Raw genomic sequence first — 14,490 nt, forward strand, 5'->3', positions numbered from 1 at the left:
TGTCTGGAGGAGGAGGCTGGACGTTAAGTGGAGAAGGCGCCGGGGACGCGTCACCTTCCTCCAAGCCTAGAAAAACCCTCTTGCTTTTAATGGAATCCGCAGCTCTGATTCTAAAATCACTTACCCATTTCTGGGTGTCTTCATCAAACTTAGAGAAGGTATATTCTTGGTCATTTCTATGAACCCAGAACACCACTCTTCGAAACCGGCTGCGAAACCATTCTGATATACCAGCTTCTTCTCCTCCTTCCATCCATGCAGTATGTCGTCATTCATAGTATCAAGCTCTAGCTGCATTGTGGAATTCAGAGAGACTACATCCTCCACAAAATTTTCCATAGAAGTGATAATACCCTCCAGTACGGCTTTCTCCCCCTCAAGACGCGTCATGTCCTCCCGCAGGCGCTTGATTTCGGCGTCTTTCTCTTGGCCAAGCAAGTTGATGTACTTTTCTAATGATTTGATATTGTCTTCGGCCTGGCTTTTAGCTGTGTCAGTGACAGCAAGACGTGCCCTGAGTCTAGCAGCCATGTTGGCACTTTGTCTGGAGTGCAAATGAAGCTCGACTGCAGCCCTCACCATGGCTTCTTCTGTTTGTTCCTCGGTCCCGAACGTCCAGCCTCGAACTTCATCTTCAGTGAAGTAGCCAGCTGAGGATGCGCCCAGATATCGGAGAACAAAGGATTGATCATCTGGCAGTGTCTTTTGGAGCTTTGAGGGTGCGTCCTCCTTCTCCGGGATGTCCAACACTGTAGTGTCAATGATTTTTGGTGGAGGGGAATGAGTCACAGCAGGAGTAGGGGTCTTAACCTTTGGATCAGGCTTCGTAGGGGCCTATTTCCTGGCTCTCAGCTTCTTGGAAGCTCCAATAGCAAACCCTTTTGGGAGAGAAGCCATATCTGTGACATAAACATGGAAAAATGTTAGTCGAATAAGGAAAACACGTCCTTATAGTAGGACGCGCCGAAAGCGTAAATCAAAGATGGTCAATGCATGTTTAAATGTCAATTATAATCAATATAAAGACATGTAAAAGCATGAAGTTATGTCAAGGAAAATATATATAGAGATATGAGGAATGCATGTATGTGTCAAATAAAGCAAGGATGGCGCGTCCTAAAATTATGACGCGTTCTACCTAAGGACACATTGACTATAACGTGAATTATGGGAAAAGTATAAGCAATAGGCAAATGACACAAGTTCCAAATGTTAAAACAAGACGTGTTATAAAACTTAGACGCGTCCAAACCAAAAAACAAGGGTGTAGGGAACGTCCATGAATCAAATTAAGTTGTGCGTTCAAGAGGAAGGACAAACATATGACGCGTCCTAAGAAATTTGGTGAAATGGTATTTTTAAAATGAGAAGCTAAATCTGTAGCTTTGGACGCGTCCAAAGATAAATGATGCGTCCTCTCTCACATGTACTTACCTTGTTTTAAATCAAATTTCTTACCGGTATCAATCTTAATCACTTATGTGGCACTGAGGCCCCTAGCCTTTTCCGAGGCTGTAAGTACAGGCTTCCCGTTATGAAACTCGCGGAATTTGCAGATAGAACCAACCCGGGCGCACAATGCGCCCACTAGTTTGAGGTTGTCTTCAGTGATCATGTCCTTGAGGTTGAAGTGTTTCTCAGCATACTGGAGTACTTTCTTTGCTCTCTTTTTTCTTTTTCCTGTTAATTCCTTTTGAACTCTTTTATCTAAAGATGAAAAAAATGAGGACTTGTTAAGGGAAATGAAAATCTTGGAAAAAGAGGACACGTCCAGAATAAGAGGACGCGTCAAGCCTATGAGGACGTGTTTTGGAAATCACTTACTTGGTTCTAAGTTGAAGCGAACTCGGGCTCTCTTAACATCATAGATGTAGAAGAAAGGTTCCTTCCAATCCCTCTCGTGGCTGATTTTGCCTTCCTTGAATCCTTTGTTTTTCAACCACTTGTTGACTACAAAGAAATGATAGCCTGGGATGGATTTTCTGATGCTGTAGAAGAAACTGAATTCCTTCATAGAGGGCGCACCCAGTCCAAGATTGTGATACATGATGTACAAAGCCCATACTAGTTTGTACGAGATTGGAGATAATTGAACCGGGGCAACGTCATACCACTTCAAAATCTTTTTGATGTATGGGTGCAAGGGCGCGCCCATACCTAAGGAGATAAGTTTTGGGGTTAGGACCATCCGAGGAATTCTCAGGTTTTCCACATTAAAGATATGGGGCCTCATCATCCTGAGAGGACGTGCCTAGATGCCCTTCATGTCGTAGTATTTCATGTGCCACTGGATTTCCAGGTCGGTTACAGTGGAGTCAAGAGCTACGCAGGCTAGCTTGTTTTCCTTTTTCCTTCGAGCATTTTTCTCTGCCTCAGTTAAGGTATGGAGTTTTGTCCAGTCACGATCCACTTCAACATCTAAGGGTTCCCAGTGTTCGGGGGCGGATCGGATTTTTGAGGAGACACAGGATACTTTTCAGGGTCAGGAATCCTCTTTTCGAACTTACTTACGCCGAGAGGGGACGCGTCCTGAGAAAGAGCCACGTCCTGTGAAGGAGCCGCGTCCTGAGAAGCTGACGCGTCCTGAGTAGGGGACGCGTCCTCATCTGAAACAATCATGCGTAGGGGTTGTTGGCTGGTTGTGGGTACAATCTTATCATCCGTCCAATCTTCGATAGCAGCCCTAACATTATGAATTGGAGTTCTTTTTCGTTTGAATCCTTTCTTTTTCATTCTAGAGCTTATGGGGACGTGATCCATAGATTCGGAACTGGAATCAGACATTATAGAAATCTTTGATTTGAGAGATTCAAAGACGCGTCTTGCTGCTTCAAGGAAGGAACTTATAACGACTCGTATATTTTATTATTTAAATGTGTAATTGTTAAATAATTAATAAATAAAATATGTGTATTGGTAGTGTCAGCAGTGGATTGTGTATTACTTTTTTAATGTGTGACTGTGGATGTATAGGGACTATTTGTGTAATAAATATTGAGTGGTATTGTTCTGTTCCACTTTAAAAAGTGGATTTAATTGCAGATTTATTTTCATAAATATTTGGTAATCTCTAAAATTGGTTTTATAATTTTATAATTTCAATAATTATATTTAGGACTTTATAAAATTGAGAAATCAATATTTCATTAATTATTTATTTTTAAATGATTTTCTGAGTGTGTTTAATGGTAAAATCCATATTTAATTATGGAAATCTTCAAAAATTATGAAAATTATATTTGATTAAGTTCGTATTATTTTGAGAATTTTAAAATTATTTTAGAATTTTTAAAATTAATTTCACCTGCACGTCGATTCGTTTAATTTATAAAAGCGGGTATAAAGTGCACTTCGAAAATCGTTTTAAAATTTTGAAATTCATGTTTTTATAAACTTCGGGATAATTACAACATTTTAAAATTTGTTTGGTAATTTTCGAATTATTTTTCGTTGCGCGATTTTCGTTAAATTTCAGAAGCGGGATAAAAATAGGCTGCTTAAATAATAAAAGGAGACACGTGTTTAGTTGTGGTAAACTCGACTGATACGTGGCAGATAATCGTTTAATACAATTACTTTCCCCTTCTCTTCCTAACAGAGACATCAATTTCTCTTTAATCTCTTCCATCTTCTCTCTCTTTCCCCTCTGTCTTCTCTCCCCTCCCCGTTTCTTTTCCCCTTTCCGTTCTTGGTCGCCGCTGTTCTACGATTTCTGGTTAGCATAGTCGCCGACCATTTTCTGGTTGAGCATGGTTTTGTTTTGCTAGTAGATATATGCGTATATATGAGTATATATGTGTGTATAATTGACAGTGCTCGGTGATTGCTTCCGGTCGCTGCCCTTCCTCGGCTTTTCCGACGAGGCGGTGGTGGTGGCTCGGGGGCAAATGATGTGTATGTGCGGTGGTGGGGTGTGATTGTTTCCGCCCTGCTCTGTTTGTTGCCCTGTCGCCGGTTCTTTTACGGCAAGTGCCCTGTGTGTGTGTGCGTTGCGCTTACTGGCACGTGTGTTTTGCAGTTTTGTTGCTGTTTAGTGCGTGTACTGCTGGGAAATGATTCTCTCTTATTTTCTGATTTTCTGATGTAGTGAATTGATGAATTCGAGTGATTATTATGGTGATTTATTCGATTAATTTCTTAAAATTCGAAGTAGATACGTTAAGTATTTACTCGAACTATTTGGTATAATATTTCGAATAAATTCCCGTAATTATTCAGATTATATTCCGAAAGTTACAAATTAATCGGTGAAATTTTTGGTTGGAATCCGAATTACCGGGTACCCCGAGAATTTTGCCGTCGTACCGCGATGACTCATTACGAGCGGACGGTGGACGGTGATAACGTTGTTCTGAGTCATACAAATAAATAAATAAATATAAAAATATGAATAAAATTAATAAATAAATATGAGTATAAATATAAGATGTAATAATAATAATTAGTTGGTTAAATTGGTGTTTGGGATTGGTGAAATGGATTTCGGTTGTATTGGTGACATGAATTGTTGGATTGTTTGTTGTTGTGATTTGACGTCGAGTTGTTCGACAGGTAGGCCGATAAACAGTGGAGGTGCTACCCGAATTTTTGAAAATTATTTTTGAAATTCGGGACATACCCTGTAATTATCGGTATGTCGAGCGAGTATAAATAAATATATATGTATATATTGTGCGAGACCTGATTGTATGTTGAGATGAATGTTCTGTCAAAACCCAATAACCCTAATTTCGTAAAATGACGAGTATACGTATTTTCTGAGAACGAACACTAAACCGATTTTGAGAACGTGAACTCTAATTGTTGTGTGTGTTATTATAACATGTGTAATTACGAGTCGGGTTTGAATATCGGTGGGTAGAATTGGTATCGAGGATATGTCAAGCATACCTAGACATCTAACGTAGAGTATTTCGGCTCTGTAGGTTCTAGTCGAAGGACTCAAGAGTTGATATCGAACTAAGGATAACCTAGTGATCAGTCGACAAGCGCAGCGAGATTCCTAAGCGAAGGACCTGAGCGTTGAGGTCGGATTCATGATAGTCAAATAGTAAAGCGATAAAGCCTGAGCGTCTGAGTGGGCTCAGAGTCGATCAGTAATAGTTGTAAAGCTCTGCAAGGCAAGTACCCCTGACCATTCTTTTATGGTCCAGTGCATATGAATAGCTAAATGTTTAACTTTCGTAATGGAACAGAAACGTTTTAAGTTACGTATCCCCTGTATTTGAAAATGATGTTTAAAATTATGTTTTGGGGAAAAGTAACTTCTGAAAATACCTATCTCTAAATGTGATTAAAATGAAAAGAGGATTTGAATAGTGTGTTGTGACAGAATTGATTTTGAAAAAAAAAGAGATAGGTAAAAGTGATTTTAAAAACTGGATAAAACGATCAGATATGGGATACATTGGGGCCAGAGTAGGCCTAATGAGGTGGCATAAGAGGCTAATTCGGTTGCGCACACTGTATAACCGATTAGTCCAGTAGGTAAGAGACCTAGCTAGTCTCTGAGTTCCGGAATAGGTAAATGGGATGGCAGTTGGAGCCGTCCAGTGTTGATAGCCTGATCAGTTGTCTTCACATATCCACTACGTATCTGATTTGAGTTTTGTGGTTCCTGTAGTGGAACAAGTGGTTTATATAGTGGATTTGGAAATGAAGATATCATGCTAAGATTTAATTCTGGTATTTATACACAACACACTACTGATGATATTGTTTTACAGAGCATACTAATTTTGAATATCCAGTTTACGTATGTTTTTACTTGATGTGCAGCAAATTATAATTTCTGTTCCGATAACTATTTTACCATAAGTTGTTTTGCTTGTTATTCATATAGCGGTACCGCTGAGCAAACAATTGCTCACCCTTGCAGAATGTTATATATATATATATATTACAGATGCCTAGGAGATTCTTCCGTGGTATTCAGGGCAGAGTTCCAGTTTCTTTTGTGTCAGACTCCTCTGAGATGGTTGTGTTGGAGCAAGGGTGGTCTGTTGAGTTGCTGTGTTAAGTTAGCTGTGTCAGGATGATTGTTGTAAGTAGATTTGTGTAAATCATACTTAAACCTGGAAAAGATCTTGGAAAAAGGGGTCATATTTATATTCTATGTTGGAATTAATTATATTATGTTTGTTATGGTGATTGTTGATTACGTAAACTCCTGACCCCGGGGTTGAGGCCATCACAGTTGGTATCAGAGCTACAGGTTTGAGTCCCTGATTTAGGTTATGGGTAGAGTCAGAAGAGTGAAGAAAGGTTCGTAGATAGATGTGAGTCAGCAACTCAATCAGAGGAGTGAGTCTAAGAGTTTAGTCAAGGGTTTCTAAGGTGTAACCCTGACGTTTGTTGAGGATTGACTGGAACTTCCCTAACCTAGATCACGTTTCCTTCGCATAGGTACTATTAGTAACGTTAGATAGGGATTTCTAGTTTTCCATCGAGAAAACGAGTCTGATTGCAAGGATTCAGCATTGAGCGGACCCTTGTTGTGTCAGTTGAGAAGACGCCAACGTTATTTCTAAATATTACCTTTTCTATGTCAAGGGATGTTATTGGCCCGATTGTGTGACCTTGGTGAGTTCGGATAGTATGATAATAGTCATTGGCTGCCATGACGTCCAAGTTTCATAGTGAATGTGGATCAGAATGGGAGGTGGTATTTTTGAGCCCTTCTATTTCTTCCTTGAAATGTATTTTGTTTCCAGAGTAACTGTTTCATATTCCATAAGTTGCTTATCTTCCGGTGAGGAAGTTGTGAACCCGAAGTAAGCTACTTAGGGTTCTATTGATCTCATTATAAATCAGATTCACCCCTTCCTATTTATGAATTTCTTGTTAACATTATTTCTTTTCTCGAAAATTCTATCGGGTGATTGGGGCAAACAATGCATATGAATTGACCATTTGTCTATGTGACAAAAGGGTCTGGTGGAACGCCACCAAGTTATGTATTGTGAACTGTGCGGTACTTAGACTGGTCATCTTATGTACTTGTATGATTGCTCTCAGTCATACCTACATCTTCTTCACAGTTTCTTTTTATTTGATTCCCTTGAGTTGAAATTTCCTTCGATATTCTATGATAATGAATTTTTGCGATTGGATGGTACTTGTTATTGAAAGCAAGTCAGAGTAACTGTCAGGAAGAAGGAAAGCTTTATACCAGGATGTTATTGGAGAGTAATGGTAACCGTGAGAGCTCAGGATCTAAGGATGGAGTTATAGCCTCGGGAAAAGTAAGTCAATGGTGGATGAACCGCTCGTGGGTGAAAAGAAATCCTCTCTAGAGGAATGATTGGTTGAAATTTGGACTTTGGTGCCTAGAAGAGCCCAGCGTTCCTTAAATTGACCTAATTAAATAGTTTGTTCAAGGTGGGTGGTTGATATGGTCAGATAAGTCTCGTAGTATACCATATTGGTGTTAATGTAATAATAGAGTAGTGACGGGAAGTGGTCAGTTGCTGTTGTATTAAGGATCTACGTTACGGTAAGCAGTATTCTAGTTTTCCTGAACCGTTATTGATTCTGCTACTGTCATTATTGCTATGATTGCTAGTGCTATTAATCTAGATTTCTTTTGTACATGGACCCTGATATTAAGGACATGGGTAATTTGTTGGGCAGCATATTCCTGATTCAGGTGCACTGTTTAAAAAAACGGTGATATTTTGTTAAATATTTTTTTATGAATAAACCTATTTATATATCTCAGGAAGATGCCACCTAAGAAAGCTACCCAGTCTAAAGAAAATAGTAGTAGTTTTGCAGGGGGTCCAACTATAAATGAAATTCTAGATTTGTTGCGCCAGCAGTAGCGATAACAGTTGCGGTTAATCTAACAAGTTCAACAGCGGTAACTACTGTTGCAGCAATAACAGAAAGGAGTACACCCAAGTGTTTGTTTCCAATCTTTTCATAATGTTAACCCCTTTGAGTTTAAAAGTGAACCTAATCCAGTAACTGCTGGAGCATGGTTAAAAGAGATGGAGAAAGCTTTCAGGCTTGTCCAAGTAAGTGATAATTTTAAGACTGATTATGTAAGCTACTTCCTAGGGAATGAAGCAAATTATTGGTGGGAATCAACCAGAATGATAAAAGGAGAAGGCCCTGTTCCATGGGCTAGGTTTACTGAGTTCTTTATGGAAAAAGTAATTCCCAGATTGTGTGCGGAGTCAAATAGAAATTGAGTTTCTAGAACTGAAACAAGGTGAAAGCCGTGTGTTGGAATGTGAGGCCAAGTTTATAGAATTGGCCCGATTAGTTCTTGAGTATATAAGTATGGAGATTTAGAAAGTAAGGAGGTTCCAACAAGGGTCGACACCTGAAGTTCGCAGAGGAGTGGTGGTATTGCAACGCAAGACATACTCCTCTATGGTTCAGGCCGCCCTAGTAATGGAAGGTAATCAGAGGTGACTGTTAAAAAAGAGAATGATAAGAAAAGGAGATTGAAAGGTGTTATGAACAAGGTAGATCAAGAAGAATCTAATCAAGAATTGCAAGATCAGTTTGGCCGAAGTAGGAGTAAGAAATTACGGAGATAGAGTTTTCTCGAACTAGGTCTGGTACTACCTTACTTGTTTCCACCCCAGCCCAGTCAGTTAAGTAAGCATTATATTGCAAGTCCTGTGACAGGAGACGCAGTGGTGCGTGTAAAAAGAATGTACAATATTTCAATGCGTAGACATAAGGGTCATTATGAATTGGAATGTAACCAAGAAATCCAGGAGTTACGTGTCATAATTGTGGAGAGAACGGGCATATTGTAAGGAGTTGTAGAACAGTTATTCAAGATACTACATCCTAAGGGCATGTCAAAGATTGCGATTATGATGAGTTATGAGCGTTGCAAGGTTGGTGATATCATGTGGAGTGACAAGTGTATGAGTCGTCTATAAGGATTTAAAGAACATAGTGTATAAAGAGTACTTGGATAACCAAATTGTATTTATTGATAACATCCTCGCCCATCTAAGGGTTAAGGAAGGCTAAATTGAACACTTAAAGAAATGTCTGCGAAAGGTTGAGAAGTAGCAATTGAATACTAAGCTTCAAAAGTATGAGAATTTGATCAAAATTGATTATGAGCCATGGTTGTTTAAGTGACTACCCACCAAGAAGGGTCCATTCAGGGACAAATGTCTTAAGTAGAAAAGAAAATTGAATATTATTAAGATTATTGAAGAGTTAGCGGGAGAATGGAAGAATTTAGGAATTGAAGATTCAAGTACCTGGAAGTAATGGAGAGTAAGTGTATGAGATCACTTTTCAATCAGAAGGAATGTGAAGAATCAAGAAGTGTTTAGAAGAAGTTATGAATCAAGAATTGAACGTGATTAAGATTCCTGAGGAATTTGGAAAGAGTAAAAGTTAGAATTCGAATACCGAAAGGTGATAAAAAGTGAATATATGAAATTACTTTCTAGCCTAGATGGATGAGAATGAGTAAGAGGTGTTTGAATGATGAAACTAGGTTGAAAATGAGTATTACTTATCATCTTAAGATGAAGGGTCAAAGTGAGAAAATGATTTGGACAATATAAGAAATGTGGACATTATATGTGTTGGGTTGACAAAGGAAACTGAAGTAATCACCTACTGTAAATTGAGTTTTATATGTTAATAGCTATCATGTTACTAAGAAAATATTACTTTGCGAAGGGTGTATAGACATAAGCGTGGGTCCTCACTTTACTGAGATAAAATGGGAATATTGGTAGTGTTAAGTCCTGAACTAATTCAGTACATCCAGAGTGTGGTGGTGTTGACTCAGAAAAGAGTTGAAACAGCTCGGGATAGACAAAGAGAGAAAACAGATTTGTCTCGAGAGAATATGAATATATAGAATGAGGATCAGGGTATAGGTGAAAGTTTTACCTTGAAAGAGATTGGTTAAGTTTAAAAAGGAGGGACAAGTAGAGTCCTAAATGTATTGAACTGTTAGAGGTATAAATAAATATAAGTAAAGTTGCCCAAGAGTTGATATTGCCGCTGCAGTTGCAGTATATGTATATAATGTGTTATGCGTATTAATATTAAGGTGATACGTATCTGATTCGAACCAAGTCATTGATTAGGAGCCAATGGGCTCTCATCCAAATTTGTTCTGCGCGGAATAATCGATCCAAATCCTAGATCGTTAAGAGCGAGTCCTTAGTAATGAGTTTATATCCATATTGAGTATGCTTTGAATAAATCCTTGAGTCGAAGAGTTTACTTTAGAGTTAGAGTCAGATATTCTTGAAAAATATATCCTCATTTATTTAGTTAAGTCAGATTCCGAGGACAAAATCTTTTTAAGGGGGAAGAATATAATGACTCGTATATTTTATTATTTTATGTGTAATTGTTAAATAATTAATAAATAAAATATGTGTATTGGTAGTGTCAGCAGTGGATTGTGTGTTACTATTTTTATGTGTGACTGTGGATGTATAGGGATTATTTGTGTAATAAATATTGAGTGGTATTGTTCTGTTCCACTTTAAAAAGTGGATTTAATTGCAGATTTATTTTCATAAATATTTGGATGATCTCTAAAATTGGTTTTATAATTTTATAATTTCAATAATTATTTTAAGGACTTTATAAAATTGAGAAATCATTATTTCATTAAATATTTATTTTAAATGATTTTCTGAGTGTGTTTAATGGTAAAATCCATATTTAATTATGGAAATCTTCAAAAATTATGAAACTTAAATTTTATTAAGTTCGTATTATTCTGAAAATTTTAAAATTATTTTGGAATTTTTAGGATTAATTTCACTCGCGCGTCGATTCATTTAATTTATAAAAGCGGGTATAAAGTGCATTTCGGAAATCGTTTTAAAATTTCGAAATTCATGTTTTTATAAACTTCGGGATAATTACAACATTTTAAAATTTGTTTGGTAATTTTCAAATTATTTTTCGTTGCACGATTTTCGTTAAATTTCAGAAGCGGGATAAAAATAGGCTGCTTAAATAATAAAAGGAGACACGTGTTTGGTTGTGGTAAACTCGACTGATACGTGGCAAATAATCGTTTAATACAGTTACTTTCCCTTTTCTTCCTAACAGAGACATCAATTTCTATTTAATCTCCTCCATCTTCTCTCTCTTTCCCCTCTGTCTTCTCTCCCCTCCCCGTTTCTTTTCCCCTTTCCGTTCTTGGTCGCCGCTGTTCTACGATTTCTGGTAAGCATAGTCGCCGACCATTTTCTGGTTGAGCATTGTTTTGTTTTGCTAGTAGATATATGCGTATATATGAGTATATATGTGTGTATAATCGACAGTGCTCGGTGATTGCTTCCGGTTGCCGCCCTTCCTCGGCTTTTCCGGCGAGGCGGTGGTGGTGGTTCGGGGGAGAATGATGTGTATGTGCGGTGGTGGGGTGTGATTGTTTCGGCCCTGCTCTGTTTGTTGCCCCGTCGCCGGTTCTTTTACGGCAAGTGCCCTGTGTGTGTGTGTGTGCGTTGCCCTTACTGGCGCGTGTGTTTTGCAGTTTTGTTGCTGTTTAGTGCGTGTACTGCTGGGAAATGATTCTCTCTTATTTTCTGATTTTCTGATATAGTGAATTGATGAATTCGAGTGATTATTATGGTGATTTATTCGATTAATTTCTGAAAATTCGAAGTAGATACGTAAAGTATTTACTCGAACTATTTGGTATAATATTTCGAATAAATTCCCGTAATTATTCGGATTATATTCCGAAAGTTACAAATTAATCGATGAAATTTTTGGTTGGAATCCGAATTACCGGGTACCCCAAGAATTTCCCCGCCGTACCGCGATGACTCATTACGAGCGGACGGTGGACGGTGGACGGTGATGATGTTGTTCTGAGTCCTACAAATAAATAAATAAATATAAAAATACGAATAAAATTAATAAATAAATATGAGTATAAATATAAGATGTAATAATAATAATTAGTTGGTTAAATCGGTGTTTGGGATTAGTGAAATGGATTTCGGTTGTATTGGTGAAATGAATTATTGGATTGTTTGTTGTTGTGATTTGACGTCGAGTTGTTCGACGGGTAGGCCGATAAACAGTGGAGGTGCTGCCCGAATTTTTGAATTTTTTTTTAAAAATTCGGGACATGCCCTGTAATTATCGGTACGTCGAGCGAGTATAAATAAATATATATGTATATATTGTGCGAGACCTGATTGTATGTTGAGATGAATGTTCTGTCAAAACCCAATAACCCTAATTTCGTAAAATGACGAGTATTTGTATTTTATGAGAACGTGAACCCTAATTGTTGTGTGTGTTATTTTAATATGTGTAATTACGAGTCAGGTTTGAATATCGTTGGGTAGAATTGGTATCGAGGATATGTCAAGCATACCTAGACGTCTAACGTAGAGTATTTCGGCTCTGTAGGTTCTAGTCGAAGGACTCAAGAGTTGATATCGAACTAAGGATAACCTAGTGATCAGTCAACAAGCGCAGCGAGATTCCCAAGCGAAGGAATTGAGCGTTCAGGTCGGATTCAGGATAGTCAAATAGTAAAGAGATAAAGCCTAAGCGTCTGAGTTAGCTCAGAGTCGATCAATAATAGTTGTAAAGCTCTGCAAGGCAAGTACCCCTAACCATTCTTTTATGGTTCAGTGCATATGAACAGCTAAATGTTTTACTTTCGTAATGGAACAGAAACGTTTTAAGTTACGTATCCCCTGTATTTGAAAATGATGTTTAAAATTATGTTTTGGGGAAAAGTAACTTCTGAAAATACCTATCTCTAAATGTGATTAAAATGAAAAGAGGATTTGAATAGTGTGCTGTGACAGAATTGATTTTGAAAAAAAAGAGATAGGTAAAAGTGATTTTGAAAACTGGATAAAACGATCAGATATGGGATATATTGGGGCCAGAGTAGGCCTATTGAGGTGGCGTAAGAGGCTAATTCGGTTGCGCACACTGTATAACCGATTAGTCCAGCAGGTTAGAGACCTAGCTAGTCTCTGAGTTCTGGAACAGGTAAATGGGATGGGTAGTTGGAGTCGTCCGGTGTTGATAGCCTGATCAGCTGTCTTCACATATCCACTACGTATCTGATTTGAGTTTTGTGGTTCCCGTAGCGGAACAAGTGGTTTATATAGTGGATTTGGAAATGAAGATAGCATGCTAAGATTTAATTCTGGTATTTATACACAGCACACTACTGATGATATTATTTTACAGAGCATGCTAATTTTGAATATCCAGTTTACGTATGTTTTTACTTGATGTGTAACAAATTATAATTTCTGTTCCGATAACTGTTTTACCATAAGTTGTTTTGCTTGTTATTCATATAGCGGTACTGCTGAGCAAACAATTGCTCACCCTTGCAGAATGTTTTATATATGTATTGCAAATGCCTAGGAGATTCTTCCGTGGTATTCAGGGCAGAGTTCCAGTTCCCTTTGTGTCAGAATCCTCTGAGATGGTTGTGTTGGACTAAGGGTGGTTTGTTGAGTTGCTGTGTTAAGTTAGCTGCGTCAGGATGATTGTTATAAGTAGGTTTATGTTTGTTGTAACTTAAATCATACTTAAACCTGACAAAGATCTTGGAAAAAGGGGTCGTATTTATATTCTATCTTGGAATTAATTATATTATGTTTGTTATGGTGATTGTTGATGACGTCAACTCCTGACCCCGGGGTTGAGGCCGTCACAGAACTCGTCCTGTGAAATTCAGGGAATTCGTGTTTGAAAGAGATCAAGTGTGGGGAGTGAATCCCAAGGCGTTTGTTAAGAACTTTGAATTAATAGAAAATTGATGAAGAAGACGCGTCCTCCAGCTGCAAAAAGAAGGAAGAAAAACTTGAGGACGCGTCTTAGGAATAGAAGAGAAAAAAGGGAAGATCTTGGAAACATATGAGGACGCATCCTAGGAATCTATCGCAGGAGACGTACTACGGTGACGCGTCCTAGTAAGGCAATGCCTCTATATGACCTTCGGTTAAAACAACTTAAAAACATGTCTTAAACAAAAAAATATGAGACGCGCCCTTTGAGGATAACGCGTCCTAAATTAGGGAAATATGTGGGAATTCTAACCGACTATTAGCAATTTGGGGAAAATATAATAAAACCCTAAAAACATGTAACTAAAGAATCAAAAGAGCAGAATATGGAGATTTGTTATATATACACACATACATACATGACCAAAGTGAAGAACAGTTCATGAGAGCATGAGGAATATGAACGGTTTTTTGCTCATTAAAGCCGATTTACTCGACCAAATGAAGAAATAAAAGAAGATTCACGTACCTCATAAGTTGGGGGTTGGATTAAGCTAGAGAAATCGAGTAATGGCCGGTGGAACCGTCAGATTCTTGGACTTAACTTCTTGCAGCGACGGTAATGGCGGTTTTTGGAGAGAGAGAAAAGAGGAAAGTGACAATAAAGTGATGTGACTAAGGTATTTATAGAAAAGTAGGTGGATGACGTGTGCACCAGCTGTCACGCAACGGTTAGTTGTGAATAAAAACCTTGGGCGCG

This window comes from Apium graveolens, chromosome 1, assembly GCF_009905375.1.
Source record: "Apium graveolens cultivar Ventura chromosome 1, ASM990537v1, whole genome shotgun sequence".
Taxonomy (NCBI): domain Eukaryota; kingdom Viridiplantae; phylum Streptophyta; class Magnoliopsida; order Apiales; family Apiaceae; genus Apium; species Apium graveolens.